Genomic DNA, 20,561 nt, shown 5'->3' on the forward strand with positions numbered 1-20,561 from the left:
ATTAAATCAATAATCTAATATAATAGAAATCAAGTTTATTCTAACACCCATTAAAATATTATAATTATTATATAAAAACCATCACATAGTCAATACAATAAAACAATTAACTAAAAAGGAGAATATAAAATCGCATTACAATTATACAAAACATAACTAAAATTAACTTTATACACAAGATCCTAAATCAAAACTATGTACAAAATGGTTTATCTAAAACTAAAGAACACAAGTCTATATTAAGATAATTGCACGTCGGTGACATCACCTAATGCTTGCTCCAAAGACACTCCATATCCCTTTACTCAGATCCACTAGATGATCATTGCCCAAGAATCAACATAGAGTAATAAAACAACAAAGAATACATAAAATAGGGTAAGCTAATGATAAAATAATCCAAAATGGCATAATAAAATTGCATCATATATCACATTTCATACAGAGTAAAACAAACATCCTAATCATGCCATAAACCTATACTTGACCATCAGGATATAGTATGATAGTCAAGTCATGGTGGCTTTTGCACTTGTATGGTTGAACAATTGACCAACTCAAAGTTACCACACAAGGTTAGTCCGTTAAAACGTCATTTGCCAAAAAGAGAAAAGCCTTCAGGCTAAGACCTTCTACTGCTCTCATGACATCAGTCATAACCCTCTAATTGAGCATGAATGATCATTAGAGTGTCAGGATAACCCCAATATCAAAACTTCTTACATTTATACCAATAACACATGATAAAACCACAAAGAATTCTCCTTAGAACTCTTACAACCTCAATTCCATACCATCGTGTATTTCAAATCATATTACTAAGTATCAAATACAACATTGTACCATTTAAATCCAAATACAATAGGAAAGAGTAACCAAAACAACCAAGAAAACTTAAACCCACTCGCCTAGCGCCAAAAACAAGGTGCCTAATGAGCACATGCTTGCCAGCGAGCCAAACCACTTGCCTAGCGAGAGCTCAAACAAATAGCTTCTCTAGCCTAGTGAGCTAGCTCGCCTAGCCTCTTAAACTCACTACCAAAGAACCCCAAAACTTGCCAAGTTGCCTTCACTCTCCTAGAGAGAGTAGAAATGGTAAGCTCCACCAACCCAACGACCTAGCTCGCCTAGCCACTAAAACTCTGCTAAAACACTCAATCACTCACCCAACGAGCCACTGGCTCGCCCAACCACTCTGCATTATTCTGCAAAATACTAATTTTGAAAAATTTGCAACCTCTCATCCTCACATGTCCTATTTTAGGCTATCATATCAACTTCTACCATTTTCAATTGATACTCTAAGCCTCAGTTAACCTATCCAAGTGCATAAGATCCAACCTAAACCAAGTTTTAACTCACTCCACCATGAAATTCCAACTTAAAACCACTAACACACCACTTTATAGACCCTAAATCAATTCTACCTATTTTAGCTCATAAGCAACTTAGGGGTCTGAACAAGTCACAAATAACTCAAAGAAAGACCATAAACATTCCAAATTACCTCAAAACTTCTGAATCAAAAACTCAATACTCAAAACCTCAACTTTGCACCTATAAACCATCCAAAACACAACTAATTGACTATTACCTATTTCTAGATCATATTTCAGCTAATTCACAACTCAAACAAGTCTTAAAAGATCTTAAAACAGACTCTAAAATTCAGTTTCCTCCCTTTAACCCTTAACTCAAAATCTCATATACCAAAACCCCTCATTTTAAAGCCAAATGACTCATAAGACAATATACATTTTGGTTTCTCCATACTACACCAAGTTCATGCAATAAATCTTCACAACATCAACCATTCACAAGACAATAATCACATTCAACCAGATTCATATGACTAAATTAAATCAATCAAACACACATTCTACATCAAAACACTCAATTTAAGCATCAAAATCAACATACATTCAACTCACATACTATTAACGATCAATGCATACATTAAAAGAAAACACTAGCTTTCCTTACCTTGATAGAAAACTACCACAACTCTACTCAGCTCACTACCATTGCTTCGAGCTCAAGAAAATCTAAAAACACCTACACAACACATAATTGTGATAAAAAAGAGTCCTTAGAACCTTTGATCAACAAGAAATTAGGAAAGGGAAGTGGATAACACATGCGAGAAAGAACCCCTATGCATGGTCTCAAACTAAGAGCGAAAGGAAAAAGAGTTGAAACTTGCTCTAGAAAGAAATTTGATCGAATGATAATGGAGATTACACTCTTGTAATTTCCTAGACACCTTTTGATCGTCAAACAGATGATCTAAGAGTCACAAATTGTAGAGAGAAGGACAAGGGAACTCATAGAAGGATTTATAGAGAGATGACGAGTGTTTTAGATAATCAGACGAGTTTAAGAAATTCTATTTATATTTATTGAATTATTTTAACGTTAAAATACTCGGTTTCATTATTTTAAAACACTTATCAACTTTAATACTCTATTTTCTAGGTTCTTACATTCTTCTCAACAACAAAAATTTTCAACCTCGAAAAGTAGATTTGCCAAAGAACAAGTGAGGATAAGACTCTCTCATGACTCCCTCTAACTCTCACGTAAAGTCACATGTTCTTGTATCACAAACAACTTTGACTAAATTGATGGTTTTTCTTGTAAGTTTCTTAGTCTAACTCTCTATAATCCCAATAGGTTGAACCTCCACTAGAAAATCTTCTTTGGCTTGGACGTTATCAACATCAAGCACATAAGAGGGGTTTAACACATACTTCCTAAGTTGTGAAACATGAAACACTGGATGAAGATTTGACAGCTAAGGAGGCATAATTATCACATTAGGTACTGGACCCACTTGACGTAGAATCTTATAAGGACCAATGCACCTAGGAGACAACTTTCTAGAACGAATAACTCTTCCCACACCAAAGGCAGGAGTCACTCATAGAAAGGCATGATCTCCAACTCCAAACTCAAGCGATCTTCATCTCTGATCAACATTGGACTTATGCTCTAAATTGCCTTCATCCTCTCTTGTATCAACCTCACATCCTCTCCCTTCTCAATGTCTAAGTGATATTTTTCTCACATGATTATCATCATTTTTCAATACAATTTGATTGTCATTATTCCTCTTAGTTAGCAATAATAGGTAATAATGTTATTCTAAATTATTTTTAGTCTGTATTAATACAATGAACTATAATTTTATAATTAATCATTTAATTTATATATATATATATATGTTAAACCACTTTCACAGTTCCTATTTCTGTTGGGTTTTCTAATATAGGTTCCTTTCTTATTTTTTCCCCAACTGGATCCCTAAAAGTGAAAAACTGAAGCAATTGGCTCTTTGCCATTAAATTGGGTTAACGGGGTTAACTTTCTCATGAGCTGTCACTTAGACGTAGAATATTTTATTTACGTGGCCATTATGTTAGATTACGTGGCATATGCAGAGCATGTTAGTGGAATATATAATTAAAAAATAAAAAGAAAAAGTTTCTGATAATTGAAACCCAAATTAGGGTTCATCATCTTCAATATGACGAACATCAAAATGCCAAACATTTGAGAATTGAGACGAACATCACAAGAAGATGGTGAAATTTAGTACACAATATGTCGAATCTAGTATACTCACAAAAATCTTACATGTAGAGTGACTCAAAACACATCAAAATTATGACTCAAAGGTGATCATTGATCAAAATCACAAATTCTGCATTGGATAAAGAACCCACTAGAGAACAATGAAGGAAATGGGACAAGGAAAGTCACCCAGTTCCAAAAATCAGTGGGGATGAAAAATTGAAGTACCCAAAATTGCAAAGAGGAACCTTTATTTAATGGGGTCAATCATATGTCGTCATAGTGACGAAAAAAGAGACATGAGATCTTCCTAGATTTATTATTCATGCAAAATTTAGGATGAAGAAGAATGGAACGGTGGACAAAACCCGTAACCTCCAACGAACCCTGACTCTGTTTTCATTTTCTTCTTGTTGTTGTTGTTGTTGTGGCGGAGGTGGGTCGTCCCTAGCACCAGTGGTGAGGACGAGAAAAAGGACGGCTGCGAGGGCGATGACAACGCTGTCGAGGGATCCAAAACAACTAGTTAGTAGGCCAGGTGGCTCCAGCTTTTTGGGCCTTTACTGGGCTTTAGTTTCTTGAAATGTCCAACAACAAGTTTGAAGGTTTTGTCTCTGCTTCCATCTGCATTCACCAAACTCATTTTGTTTACTAACGAATTTTCTGGCAAATTTCCAACATGAATCTGCCAATTCCCTCACCTTCTGAAGATTGACATCAGCAAGAACCGCTTCACTAGTGAAGTTCCCACGTGCATAATTGGGTTGAGAAAGTTACAGAAACTTAAGATGCAAGAGAACATGTTCACCAGCGAAATACCCAATAACGTGGCCCTCTAGAACGACATGATAGAGTTGAACCTGTCATTTAACCGATTTTTCACTTCAATCCCGCGAGAACTTGGGAGTTTACACGATTTGACAAACCTTGTTGTATCTTTAATCTCGAACCCAATTTGATTTTGATAAACCATAATTTGTTGTTACTTAATTTCATATTTCAGAAACTTTTTGGGTTTCATGAACCCTAATTTTGTGATGAACCCTGAGTATCAATCGCTAGGGTTGAAGATGATGAAAGGTAAGGTTGAAGATGATGAACCCTAATTTGAATTTCAATTCTCAGAAACTTTTTTTATTTTTTAATTATATATTTCACGTAACCTGTTCTGAATGTGTCACGTCATTTAATGATTCCACCTTACAGTGACTCATCACCTGAAAGTTAACCATGTTAACCTAATTTAACGACATATGGTAAATTGCTTCAATTTTTCACTTTTAGGAACTCAATTGAAAAAAAAAATAAGAAAGAAATCTATTTGAGAAAATCCAAAAGAAATAGAAACTGCGAAAATGGTCTAACCTCTCTCTCATATCTAAAAAATTGTACATATAGCTCATGCATTAAAAATAACAAACTATATATTATATAAAAAAAATTGGTTTAATTTTTTTATAATTACTGATTTTATTATATAGTCCTTAGATAAAGAAGGGTTAGGGTTGATGTCTTTACAAAACCTTAATAAAGCAGCAAAGTTATGTTTGGCTTGTTCCAAAACTTAATTTGAACTACTTTGATGCACAAGGTATTAAAAAAATAAATAGACATACTATATATATTAGCCTCTTACAAGTTGTGAATATGGGTCAAATTTTACAGCAGAAATTGATATTATCTTGAATAATATTGCATGGGTGTTAAGTAAAAGGATGTTATCAACTTTTGAAATGATGTTCAGTGCCTTAACATTCCACGTCTTTCAACTTGGCTATGGATTTCAAACAAAAATTCTCATCACTATTAGTGAGATTTGAAGAAATAACTAATGGCATACCCTTTTTTAAGATTTCGCAAAAGATTCATAGCTGTTCTAAATTGGAAGTTGCATGCATGTATCTCAAACTCATTCTCCTATTTAGACCCTTTATTATTATTATTTTTTTAGGAAATCTCACATTGATTATAAATTAAGCCAAATTACAAAAGGGAATAAAGAGTCTCAAAATACTGGGAGTTAAATTTAATTCCGCTAGTATCACATCTAAATGAAGTCATATACATAATCTATCTTAATTACGATTTGTTTTACTATTATTAACATTGGGTGAGGCATTTGATTTATGAGAAAAATTTACACTTTAGTAACAAGGAGATAATAGTTGAACAAGTTATACATATATAATAAGGTAGAATATAGAGTTGTGATATGAGTCTTTAGTGTATAGAGACTGATTTTGATCCCCTCTAAAACTAACTTTTATTTTCTTATCTATTTAATAGAGAGTTTTTTTTTATAAAAATTATAGTCCTTAAAACCTCATATATAGTGGATTGAGGCATGGTTAGGATAAGACCGACCCATCAAAACTAAATTAGTTCATTTTTAATACATTTTTAGTTATTCTTTCCATTTGTTTTACAATTCTCTGTCGAATAGTTTTTACAACATATTTTATTAATATTTTTTTTTCACTTCAAACATCTTTCTCCAATTTTGAATACCTAATAAAAATTAGAATTTAAGAATTTTATTGTACAAGGGTAATTTTTTATTATCTAATAAAAATGAAGTATTTTTTTGATAGAAATTAGTGTAATAATTATTTTGTACATATTTTGAAAAATGGAAGTTAATTTATATTTATTTATAATTTATTATTCCTAAAGAATATATAACTATTGGTTTTATTAAAATTTATTCAAAATAATTTTTAAATTTTATTCATATTTTAGATATTCTTATTTTGAAGCGTTGAAAATATAATATATGTTTTGTTTGTTTAAGCTTAAAAATAACTACAAAAATGTTTAATATAATTCATTTTTTATAAGTCCAAAAATACTTATATTTAGATAAAAGCACATTTTCTTTTAATCCTTTCATATTTTCAAAGTTTTTATTAATTTTTTTAGTAAACTATTTAAAATATATTATATTAAATGAGCTTGTAACTTATTTTCAGTTTTCACTTCTAAAATATAATAAGTGCGTTTCAGTTTAAAAAGAAATGTTTTTTTTTTTTAAAAAAAAATCATCTATAAAAAAATCAAATAAGTTATTACTTTTATAAAATAATGCTAATATAACACAAACATTTTCGTATATCAAAATTGAATAAAATTACATAGAATTTTATAAAATTAAAAAAAAAAAAGAAAGATGTTTGCATAATTTGATTGAGGAACACATAACTAGTGAATATGATTAAGTTATAGTGTTAGTGAGACTAATATGTTAATTTAATCAATTTTTTTTAATATATTAGGAATAAAAAATAGTCAACATGGTAAAAGAAGGCTCATGGGCTGATCCTAGCCCGGAGGACTTTATGGATATTTAGCCTTGTGAGCTTTTTAATAAGGCTGTTACTCCCTCTACCACCACACAATCTTCCCTGCACCTCTCCATTCCCTTTTCGTCCTTCTATAATATTTAATTTTTTGTAATTAAAAATTTTAACTTTATAATTTATACACAAACAGATGTGAGTATCCGTTATATTCTTAAACGGACGTCAATAAACGAATATCAATATCCGATGGATATCTATATCCCTTCAAGTATAAAGATTACGAATATGTCACTAGCTTAGGAAAACACTGAACAAAGTCTACTTTTCTTGCTTTTGTTTCCATAACCATAAATAGTTTCAACTTGCATCAACTTGGTGACTTCCTTACGTAAATTCTCTTGGAAGCAACCTTCACCGTAACAATAACAATTCCTCAAAACACAACATCACGCTTCGCTTCCACGCACGCACCGTGCCAAACCCAACTGATGTACGTTTGGCAAGTGTACCAATCATAATTGTAGTAACAAAATATCGTCCTCAAGGATTGAATGAGTTGAGTACTAGTTTACTAATTTACTTAATTTTGAGCAACAAAGATTGTCAAGTAGAATGATGAACATAAACAAGTAATGGAAATTCAAATAGTATAAACAATGTTAGAGAATTGATTTCATACCTTTTCATATAATTTCCTCCCCTTTTCAATCGATGTGTAAATTATAATTATCCACTTGAGTTTATTTAGAGCTTGTTTACCCCTAATCCCTTAGTAAGCAAACGTATCCCTTGAATTTGAATCCCCAATCCCTTAGGCCAATTACAAATTCAACAAGATCATGAAGAACAATCATATCTCAATTCAAACTAACTAGTCCTACCCAATTTCCCAATTGTGACAGCATCTAATCTGTTCTATTTATAAACGCAAGCAACTCCCAATCTCCCAACTGTGAAACTGCTCATAGAATAGACATTAAAACATAAATAGAACACTAGGATAATTAAAATGAACTTAACATCAATTGAAAAAGGTTCAGAAAATATAATCCAAAGCACTACATCAATCCACTAACAAAAGGAAATTTAGTTCTGCATAATGGAAAAGAAAAATCAAAAAGCAAAAAGTTCCGCAAAAAGTTGCAGCCCAAAGCTCCAAGAAGAAGACGAAGAAGAAGCCCTTTTGTTGTGCGTGAATCCCCTTTTTGTCTCCCCCTTCCACGTGTTTTTCCCTCTCCCCTCATTTCCATAAATTCCTCCTTTTTAGGAGAGTGGTTTTCCTTTTTCCTAACTTCCTCCACTTTTCCTTTAATTTAATCTCTTTAAATCAGTCATAAAAGAGATCAATAACTACTCAATAACTGCTCCTGGAAACTTTCACAGCCCATGGAAAACTCCCCACTCTGCCTGTGTTCTTCTCTGTTTTAATTCTGTTTTCTTACGTGAATCCACATATTACTCCACAGGTTGTGGGAACTTTCACAGCACAGTTGTTGAACTTTCTGTTTTGCAACTCCATTTAGAAGCAACATCCACATGTAACTCCATAGGTTGTGAGACTGTTCACAGCTTGGTTATTGAACTCTCTGGTTTCATCTTGGTATCTTGTACATCAATGCTTCCCAAATTGTGATTTTGGCACTTAGAATCATCAATCTACAATAAAAACACAAAATGCTAATGTATGATCCGAAACAAAGATAATCCATGACTAAATCCTTCAATGAATGCAATTATGCATGCAAATGACCTAAACTAAGACATGAATGCAATTACATTTACTCACACATCAAAATACCCCATGCTTAGACGTTTGCTTGTCCTCAAGCAAAGAGAATTCAACTAACACAGAATGATTATGCACACAGACTGATATAAAACCTAAATGGAAACATATCATCTCATTTCAAGTTCAGTTCAAACAATGATATTCCTCAAGCCCATACTTCACAAAATTTCAAGCATAATGACTAACTTATTGGGACCCTAAGTGCAATTACTGAATTGAGGTATGACACAAGACATTAAGGCAGATAATATTTGACATTGAAGTGTCCTGAAAAAGATTTTCTATTAGGTTCCTCACTTAGAAAACACTTACCTGCCAACTAAGCATGGGTCTTCCACTTGCCACACTCAGTCTCAAAGGAGTGTCTCTTCCCTAGTAACATATAGTCTCAAAGGGGTGTCAATTTATTCCCTCAATTTATTGTTTTGTTTTTGTTTTTTTGTTGTTTTTTATATATATAAACTTTGACAGACAATTCTCCAGTAACCAAGTGCAGTGAGTGTCACCAGAGAAATCTAACAGAAAATATTTTCTATCTTTTCCCCAAATATTATCTTCCATTAGTATCTTAGTGTCAAATCTCACTGTGTAGTGTGTGAAGTTTCCCAACAAGCAATCAGAAAGCTATTCACAATGTGCTTAGAAAATATCATTGTTCAAAACATAGAACTCAAAGCTAAAATGATAAATTTCCATATAAACGTTAAATGCACATGCAAATGCAAAATGTAAGATGTCATACATACTAACACCCTAAGCCTACATATTTACAAAGTCCCCAATGTATGGAAAGTAAAAAAAAATACATGGGGTTAGAACTCACAAGATTAGTGGTGACTAGAGTTGAGCTTGGTGAGAACTTCTTGTAAGAGTTGTTCCACCTTCTGCTGATGAAGAATTTGATTGTCCCTAAATTGGATGAACTCCTGATAATGTAGGAGTTGTTGGGCTTGGAGTTCTGTAACTGACTGCTGGAGATGAGCAAGAGTGTCAGCCGTAAAAGGCCGAGGAACGGGAGGTATGTGAGATGACGGTTCTGGATCATGATGAGGGGGATTTTCTTCAGTTTTTTTTTTAAATGAACTAAGGACCTCTAGTTTTGGCAGCACCATGTGATGCTGTGAATGAAACAGTAGACCTATTTTTTTCATAATCTCCCCCCAAATACAACTTTAACCTTTGACCATTTACTTTAAAGCTCCTCTCAGCATGAAGGTCAGAGATTTCAATTGTTCCAAAGGGAAGAACTTTTTGAACCACAAATGGACCTGACCACCTAGATTTGAGTTTTCCAGGGAACAATTTAAGTCTGGAATTATACAATAGAACTTGTTGCCCTGTGGTAAACTCTCTCAGCACAATTTTTTTATCATACCATTTTTTTGTCCTTTCCTTATAAATCTGGGCATTCTCATAAGCTTGCAATCTAAATTCATCTAGCTCATCCAATTGAAGCAGCCTTTTCTCACCTGCAGTCTTCAAATCAAAATTTAGCAATTTAATGGCCCAAAATGCTTTATGCTCAAGTTCCACCGGTAAATGACAAGATTTTCCATACACCAACTGATATGGTGACATTCTAATTGGAGTTTTAAAAGCTGTTCGATAAGCCTAAAGTACATCATCTAGTTTCCTTGACCAATCTTTCCTAGATGAGCTCACAATTTTTTCCAAAATTCTTTTCAACTCCCTATTAGAAATTTCCACTTGTCCACTGGTTTGGGGATGATAAGGGGTAGCTATTTTGTGTCTCACACCATATTTGCCTAAAAGTGATGCAAATTGCTTGTTATGGAAATGTAAGCCCCCATCACTAATGATTGCTCTTGGTACCCCAAATCTGGAAAAAAAATGTTTCTTGATGAAGGAAACCACCACCTTGGCATCATTTGTTGGTAACGCAGCAGCCTCTACCCACTTAGATACATAATCCACAGCAACCAAAATGTATTGGTTTGAGAAAGAGCGTGGAAAGGGCCCCATAAAATCTATTCCCCAAACATAAAAAATCTCCACTTCAAGTATGTTGTTCATGGGCATCTCATGTCTCTTGGAAATATTGCCAACTCTTTGACATCTATCACAGTGTTTCACAAAACTATGGGCATCTTTAAAAAGGGTAGGCCAATAAAAGCCACTTTGCAACACTTTAGAAGCTGTTCTCTCAACTGAAAAATGCCCCCCATAATCTGACCCATGACAATGCCGAAGGATGTTCTCAAATTCATTTTCAGGAACACATCTTCTGATCATACCATCTCCGCATCTTTTGAACAACAAGGGGTCATCCCAAAAATAGCTCTTGGCATCATGCAGGAATTTTTTCTTTTGCTGAAAAGTAAGGTCATTTGGAATTATACCTCCTGCTTTAAAATTAGCAAAATCTGCAAACCATGGCAAGGAAGTAATGGCCATCAACTTTTCATCTGGAAACTCCTCTGCAATAGGCTTGATGTCCTTATTCCCTTCTTCAAGCTTCAATCTTGAAAGGTGATCTGCCACCAGATTTTGCTTCCCCTGTTTATCTCGGATCTCCAAGTCAAACTCTTGTAATAAGAGAATCCAACGTATTAATCGTGGCTTGGCATCCTACTTAGCAAATAGGTATCTTAAAGCAGCATGATCAGTGTAAACAATGACCTTTGACCCAACAAGATAGGATCGGAATTTATCAAATGCAAACACTACTGCAAACAATTCTTTTTCAGTCGTGGCATAATTCTTTTGAGCTTCATTTAACACTCGACTTGCATGATATATCACATGAAACACTTTTTCTTTTCTTTGTCCTAATACAGCACCCACAGCATAATCACTTGCATCACACATCAATTCAAATGGTAAAGACCAATTAGGTGCTGTCATTATAGGAGCAGAAACAAGTTTTTCTTTTATAGTTAAAAATGCTTGCATGCATGCATCATTAAACACAAAAGGGGTTTCTTTTTCAAGAAGATTAGTCATAGGCTTTACTATCTTAGAAAAGTCTTTGATAAACCGCCTATAAAAACCTGCATGACCTAAGAAACTTCTTACCCCTTTTACATTCACTAGAGGAGGTAATTGTTCTATTACTTCCACCTTTGCTTTATCAATCTCAATTCCTTTAGCAGAAATGTGATGACCAAGAACAATTCCTTCTCTTACCATAAAATGGCATTTTTCCCAATTTAGCACTAGATTAGTTTCTTGGCATCTTTTTAACACTAAGGTTAAATTAGCTAAGCAAGAATCAAATGAAGAGCCAAATACAGAAAAGTCATCCATAAAGATCTCAATGCAATTTTCAATCAAATCAGAAAAGATGGAAAACATACACCTTTGAAATGTTGCAGGCGCATTGTAGAGACCGAAGGGCATCCTCCTATAGGCAAAGACGCCATAGGGACATGTAAATGCTGTTTTTTCTTGATTTTCAGGAGCTACTGCTATTTGGTTGTAGCCCGAGTACCCATCTAGAAAGCAGTAGTATGCATGCCCTGCCAATTTTTCCACCATTTGATCTATGAATGGAAGTGGAAAATGGTCCTTTCTTGTGGCTTGATTCAGTCTTCGGTAATCTATGCACATCCGCCACCCTGTGACTTTTCTTGTAGGAATGAGCTCATTGGCTTCATTGATCACCATTGTCATTCCTCCTTTCTTGGGTACAACATGAACAGGACTTACCCACTCACTATCAGAAATTGGGTAGATAATTCCTGCATCTAGCAATTTAATTACTTCTTTCCTTACCACTTCTTTCATAGTCGGGTTGAGCTTCCTTTGTGGTTGCCGCACAGGTTTGAAATCCTCTTCCAAATAAATTTTATGCATGCACACAGTAGGACTAATACCTTGCAAATCATCAATTTTCCACCCAAGGGCAGATTTATACTCCCTCAACACCCTTAAAAGTTTATCTTCTTCAGTACATGAAAGTTCATTGCTCACAATTACTGGATTACGCTTTTGCTCATCAAGGAACTTGTATTTAAGGTGAGAAGGGAGTTGTTTCAATTCCACCTTGGACGTTTCTACTCCTCCATCTTCACTCTTGTGTAAATCTTCTATTCCTCTAGTGGAATTGAATATTGGCTTCAGTACTTCCAATTGATGAGCACACTTCACCACCTCTTCATCATTAATTTCTCTTTTCAACTCCTTTGCTTCCATTCCTGACAGTAGAGTTCTCTCTAATGGATTCTGCTTTACATGGAAATTTATCTCCTCCAACACAAGAGACTCAATTATTTCAGCTTTGAAACAGTCCTCTCCGTCAAGTTTGTGCTTCACTGCTTCAGTCATAGAAAATGTGACTTTTTCTTCTGCCACTCTTAACATCAATTGTCCTTGTTCTACATCTATCAATGCTCTTCCTATTGCTAAGAATGGTCTTCCCAATATAATTGGGACTTTAGCATCTTCTTCCATGTCAAGAACCACAAAATCAGCTGGGAAAATGAATTTATCCACCTTCACTAGAACATCTTCCACAATTCCATAAGGATAAGTCATTGATCGGTCTGCCAATTGTAAAGTTATCATAGTGGGCTTTACTTCACCAATACCCAGCCTTTTAAAAATGGACAAAGGCATCAAATTTATACTTGCTCCAAGGTCATATAATGCTTTACCCACAGTTATGTTTCCAATCTCACATGGAATGACAAAGCTTCCTGGGTCTTTCAACTTTGGAGGCAATTTTTGTTGAATTATTGCACTGCACTCCTCTGTGAGCATAATTGTTTCATCTTCTTGAAGTTTCCTTTTCTTTGACAGCAAGTCTTTCATGAATTTAGCATAACTTGGCATTTGCTCTAATGCTTCAGCAAATGGAATATTAATGTGGAGCTTCTTAAAAACATCAAGAAATCTTGCAAATTGCTTGGCTTGTTCTTGCTTCTTCAACCTTTGAGGGAATGGAATTGTAGGGACATACTCACGCATCTTTTTCTCACTCTCTTGATTTTTTTCTCCCTCTTCCTTCTCCACACATTTTCTCTCAATTTCTTTTTCAGCACTCTCTTCTACTATTTCATCAACTCTTTTCTTTTTTTCTCTCTCTCCATCTCACTCCTTTTTTCATTCTCTAACACTCTTCCACTCCTCAATTGAATTGCCTTGCATTGTTCCCTTGGGGTTGGTATTGTGTCACTAGGGAATGTGCCAGGAGATCTCTCTGAGAATTGTCTTGAAAGTTGTCCAATCTGGTTCTCCAAATTTCTGATTGAAGCTTCCTGGTTCTTGAAATTAGTCCTTGTCTCATTCATGAAATTTGAAGTCCGGTCCACAAAGGTAGAAGTTTGCATTGTTAACTTCTCTAATGCATTTTCCAACGTAGACATCTTGTTCCCTTGATTGCTGGGTTGTGCTTGATATTGATATGGAGGCCTTGGCAGGTTAGATTGGATAGGATTACTCCAAGGTCTCGTTTGTTGGGGTCTCCAATTTGCATTAAAGTTGGTAGAAAATTGATTTTGTTGTTGTCCCACTGCATTTACTTGTACCTCTTGGTGTGTGGCCTGACATTCACCATTTTGATGCATTCCTCCACAAAAGTCACACACTGGAGATATTGTATTAACATTATTTGCTTGCATATTTCCCAACTTCTGAGTCAAATCAATGATCTGTTGTGTTAACAACTTGTTTTGGGCTAGGATAGCATCCAAAGTATTAACCTCCAACACTCCAGCTTTTCTATTTTGACGATCAAACTGCATATTCACTGTGTTGTTTGCCATTAGCTCAAGAGTCTCCAAAGCTTCTTCTGGTGTTTTGAGATTGAATGATCCTCCACTTGTTGCATCCAAAATTGCTTTAAAAGAGGGTGAAAGACCATTATAAAATATCTACACAGAACAAAGTCTACTTTTCTTGCTTTTGTTTCCATAACCATAAATAGTTTCAACTTGCATCAACTTGGTGACTTCCTTACGTAAATTCTCTTGGAAGCAACCTTCACCGTAACAATAACAATTCCTCAAAACACAACATCACGCTTCGCTTCCACGCACGCACCGTGCCAAACCCAACTGATGTACGTTTGGCAAGTGTACCAATCGTAATTGTAGTAACAAAATATCGTCCTCAAGGATTGAATGAGTTGAGTACTAGTTTACTAATTTACTTAATTTTGAGCAACAAAGATTGTCAAGTAGAATGATGAACATAAACAAGTAATGGAAATTCAAATAGTATAAACAATGTTAGAGAATTGATTTCATACCTTTTCATATAATTTCCTCCCCTTTTCAATCGATCTGTAAATTATAATTATCCACTTGAGTTTATTTAGAGCTTGTTTACCCCTAATCCCTTAGTAAGCAAACGTATCCCTTGAATTTGAATCCTCAATCCCTTAGGCCAATTACAAATTCAACAAGATCATGAAGAACAATCATATCTCAATTCAAACTAACTAGTCCTGCCCAATTTCCCAATTGTGACAGCATCTAATCTGTTCTATTTATAAACGCAAGCAACTCCCAATCTCCCAACTGTGAAACTGCTCATAGAATAGACATTAAAACATAAATAGAACAGTAGGATAATTAAAATGAACTTAACATCAATTGAAAAAGGTTCAGAAAATATAATCCAAAGCACTACATCAATCCACTAACAAAAGGAAATTTAGTTCTGCATAATGGAAAAGAAAAATCAAAAAGCAAAAAGTTCCGCAAAAAGTTGCAGCCCAAAGCTCCAAGAAGAAGACGAAGAAGAAGCCCTTTTGTTGTGCGTGAATCCCCTTTTTGTCTCCCCCTTCCACGTGTTTTTCCCTCTCCCCTCATTTCCATAAATTCCTCCTTTTTAGGAGAGTGGTTTTCCTTTTTCCTAACTTCCTCCACTTTTCCTTTAATTTAATCTCTTTAAATCAGTCATAAAAGAGATCAATAACTACTCAATAACTGCTCCTGGAAACTTTCATAGCCCATGGAAAACTCCCCACTCTGCCTGTGTTCTTCTCTGTTTTAATTCTGTTTTCTTACGTGAATCCACATATTACTCCACAGGTTGTGGGAACTTTCACAGCATAGTTGTTGAACTTTCTGTTTTGCAACTCCATTTAGAAGCAACATTCACATGTAACTCCATAGGTTGTGAGACTGTTCACAGCTTGGTTATTGAACTCTCTGGTTTCATCTTGGTATCTTGTACATCAATGCTTCCCAAATTGTGATTTTGGCACTTAGAATCATCAATCTACAATAAAAACACAAAATGCCAATGTATGATCCGAAACAAAGATAATTCATGACTAAATCCTTCAATGAATGCAATTATGCATGCAAATGACCTAAACTAAGACATGAATGCAATTACATTTACTCACACATCACCAACCATGCATCGTCTCCTTCTCCTCTTCTTCTTCGTTCTCGCAACCCCCTCTTCCTCTGCCATCGACACCTTTGTCTTCGGCGGTTACTCCCAGCCCAAGTACACGTCAAGTTCGCCCTACGAGAGCACTGTCAACTCGCTCCTCACCTCGCTCATCAACTCCTTGTTAACATCTGTGGGGTGCAAAACTACCCATCCAATCCTTTGTAATAATCTTAGAGTTTCATTTGTTTGATAGGTGGGGGAAGTGCTACCTAAAGTTGTGTGTGTCTGCGAAAGGTTCATATGGTTGTAAATGTGGCTACAGATTAGAAACATTTCACAGTGCTTACTTAGGCCATTCAAACTTTAAGATGGAGAGATTTTTAATTTCAAAATTTAATTACTGAATTTTAGTTTTTTGATTCAAAAAGCTTATTAAGAAGTTCTGGAAATTTGAGAGATTTAATAATATGTTAAGACATTATTATTAACCATAAAATTGCATCATTTGAGTTCTATGTGGACTGTAGACTATACTACAACAGAATTTCTCTTTCTTTGTCGCATTAGACGTACAAGCCTTAATTACTTTCTTTTCTATATGCTAATCATGTTTATGTTTCTTTTCTATGTCCCACATCAATCTAGTCTAGCTCTATAATTAAACTTTTATGCTCCTGTACAAATTAATTACTTAATCATTTGTTAGTAGTTATCTACACACATGCATATGCTTCACCAGAAGAGCACAAAATGGGTGGCTTCTCAGTCTCATACATGTTGTCATAAGAGAAAAGCAAGAACTCCCTTCAACTCTGATATGGGTAGTTTTGTAGCCCACGGATGTTGACATTCGTCCAACAAAGGGTAACGGAACTCCCTGCAGTGTGTGCAGGTGTAGGAACGTAGAGGTGTAGGGGTGCATCGAGATTTAAGTTTTGAAAAAAAAATTAAACTAACATAGGATATTTTTGAAATAAAAAAAATTGTGGGTGGTGTAGAGAACATTTGGGGTGGTGGAGGGAGCAACTGCCTTTTAATAAAGGATGTTTTTGGTCCTATGGACATTTTTGGCCCCAACCCATGTGGGCTAGGGCCATGTCCTATAGGTTGTTTCACCCTGCACCTCTAATGATTTCATCCTGCACCTCTAATTTCCGAAAAAAGCCTTACATTTTTCTTTATCAAATTTCAAAATTCGATGAAGAAAATGAAAAATCTGTCATCGAATTTCAAAATTTGATGAAGAAAATAAAAAATCCTTCATTGAATTACGGAATTTGATGAGAAAAAAATCCTTCATCGGATTTCGATATTCGATGAAGCACAAAAAATAGGGTGTAGGGGTTTTTGAATTGCAAGGATAGTTTTGGAATTTTAAAAAAATTCGAGGTGCAGGATGAAATGATTGGAGGTGCAGGATGAAACAGGCTGTCCTATAAGGTGGACTAATTTGACAAGTCTAGCATAATGTATTAAGGAGATATTGAGTTTCTTTTTTTTATTGGTAAGGTTAGTTATTAGTATTTTGTTAGGGGGAGTTGAACCCACAACCTCTCTCACCCTCTCTTCCAAACCCTTTAGACCAACCTTATATATCTCACATGTCAATGGAGAAAGTTGAATCCAGAATCTCTCACACCCTCCCTTCTAACTTTTATGACTAAGTTAATCTTATAGCCCCTAAATAAATGTTGAGTTATATGGTGAAAACTATGATAATTAACCCACTACTGATGTTATTTTTCTTTGTAACTATGCATGTTGAGGTTATGATGCCATCATTATCATCTTTATAATAATATATTTTGGTTATTAAGTTAATGATAAAAAATTCTAACACAAACAAAGATGTTTTTTACACATTAAAATTATTTTTTTCTATTATAAATATAGTGAGTTAGAGATTAATTCTGGACTAATGACAATTCAAGTCAAGCTTTAAGCTTATGTTGTACAAACTTTTGTAAAATATCTAAATATCATTCTAAATTTCTTACTTAATTTCATTTTTTTTCAATTGATTACCTTTTAGAATCATTCAATTAGTCACTAATCACTAACACAAAAAAGACTTCATATATGTTATTTTAGGTTTTCCTTTTTTAGACTGTTATAGGTTAGACGTAATTGCAGGATATATAAATTTACGTCCGTTGCTTTTATGACATAAACAGACATAAATTTTTTATCTTTTTTTTTCTCTCAAACAAACATAATTTTTAATCTTTTTTCTCTCTCAAATATTAGTCAAATTTCTTCTTCTTCTACTACTTCGTGATCGTGTTCTTTCTTTTCTTCTTCTCCTTATCCTTCTTCTTCTTCTCTTTCTCCTTTTCCTTCTTATTCTTCTTCTTCTTCTTCTCTTTCTTCTTCATCTTATAAATCTAAAATTATTTAAACATAAAAAATCTATTAAAGTTAAAATTAATCAAACATCTAATATACACAAATAAAAACATAAAACTCACATTTAAACAAGAAATGAAGACATTGATATACAACACTAACTAAGTTTTCCCCCAAAGAGCCAATATTATAATGATAAAGATGATAAACTAACCTAAATGCAGAAAAATATTTCAAAGAAAAGATGTTTTCCAATGATCTGCATATGAAAATGACAAAAAATGTAAGTTTTGGTCACTAATGGAAGCTCTAACTTGTACCAAATGGTCGCCACGATTGAGAGAGAGCTTCGTGCATAGGAGAAAATGAAGAGAAATAAGTGTTGTAAGTTTTTTTAAAACATATTCACGTTTGATCTAAAAGTGTAAGACGTAAATTTACGTTTGGTCTATAAGTGTTAGAGTAAAACCTCTTTTTTACATTTGATGCTTATAGGTCAAACATAAATATTGACAATTTGATTACAAAAATATCATTGAGTATTTTTTTTTACATTTGTTGTCAATATGTCATACGTAAATTTATTGACTAAGTATTTTTGTGTTAGTAAATGACATTTATAATGCATTCGGTAAAATATTTTATCTTTTATTTATAATTTATTAAAATAAACACATCCAAAATTTATATAATATATATAAATTATAGTTATTGAAGATACAACTACTTAAAAGTTAACATGTGAAAAAATGTTGATTGAGTATGATCACATCCCTCCTTAAATAATATTATATAATAAAATAGAGTTAGCTCGTAGAATTCTTTCTTGTTTGAATTGTGATTAAATAATGAACTCACTTTAACAACAACTTAACCATTTAAACTTCAAAAAATTATTATAATTTTAAAATAACTCAATTAGTTCAAATTGAAAACAAATAATTAAATATTATAACTAATGGCCCATACTACTTAATCCATTATTGTTGCCAACGTTTAAAATTGACTAGATGAAGAATATCTGTTTCACTTGAAAGAAAATCTTATTATTTATTCAAAATAAAGCTATAAGCAACATTTATTAAGTAGATTATTTAACATACACACGTATAATATAAATACAATTTTGAAAATCAAATAATAAAATAGATGAAATTGACAAATCAATAGTAAAATTGAAGGCAATTATTAATGTCAAGGTTTCAAATGAAATGACAATATGTATGTTTTAAATTTAGAATGATAAAATTCGTAAAGTTAAAAGTTTAGAAAAAAACATTCGCAAAAAATATAAAGGTTTAGTCCTAAAATGTGTAAACCTAATGGATTTATATTAAATTTCACACTGGCTCTTTAGTAAAGATATTAAATATAAGATACATTATTGAATTTGAATTCTGTACTGAATTTTATGCGTTGTTATTCTACTGATTTTAAAATATATTAATGAACACTGATTTTAAAATTTTAAAAATATATTAATTTTTTTTTAAAATATCATCATCAATGTATTTTTATTGTTCAATAGAAGGCATAAAAAAAACTCAGCAAAAAATCTGATTTCGAAATACTCCAATATGAGCTAAACTTACTTTTATCATTAAATATTTTTTTTTCTCTTTAAATTCATTGTTAAGTTATAAGTTTTATTAATGTATATTATTATTTCTATAAAATCGTGTATAATCTTAACATATTAATTTAATGATGATTAATAAATTTAATATTTTTCTTTAACATGGCAATTAAGTATTAGAAGAATAAATTTAGTACTCATTAATTTCTAATGGTAAATAATTTATTATTTCTATAAAAGTTATACTTATTCTGAAAAAGGATATAAACTTTTCGAACACGCATACACCAAAACGAGCATCCAGACAGAACAAACAAAATTAGTTTTTATTCATAACAACTCCTTTTAGAAAATAAATATGGCTGAATGTTATAATTTTTAAAATACTATTTTCTATGAATAAATGTATATATTATGTTCAGTTTACACCATATGCCAGTTGTCATAATTATTAAATTAATTATTAAATATGATAGTCCATCATATCAATTTACTCCAACCAAAAAGAGTTTAAGGGAAAAACAAACTATACAACAAATGTCATTGTGCATAATCAGATTTCATAAAATTAACTGGTGTAACGTAAACATATTTTAATCTTATATATGTGTTTTGTTGTAAAATATTATACCATTAATCCGTTAAAAATCAATTTTAATATATTGAT

This window comes from Vigna angularis, chromosome 6, assembly GCF_016808095.1.
Source record: "Vigna angularis cultivar LongXiaoDou No.4 chromosome 6, ASM1680809v1, whole genome shotgun sequence".
In the NCBI taxonomy this organism is placed as follows: domain Eukaryota; kingdom Viridiplantae; phylum Streptophyta; class Magnoliopsida; order Fabales; family Fabaceae; genus Vigna; species Vigna angularis.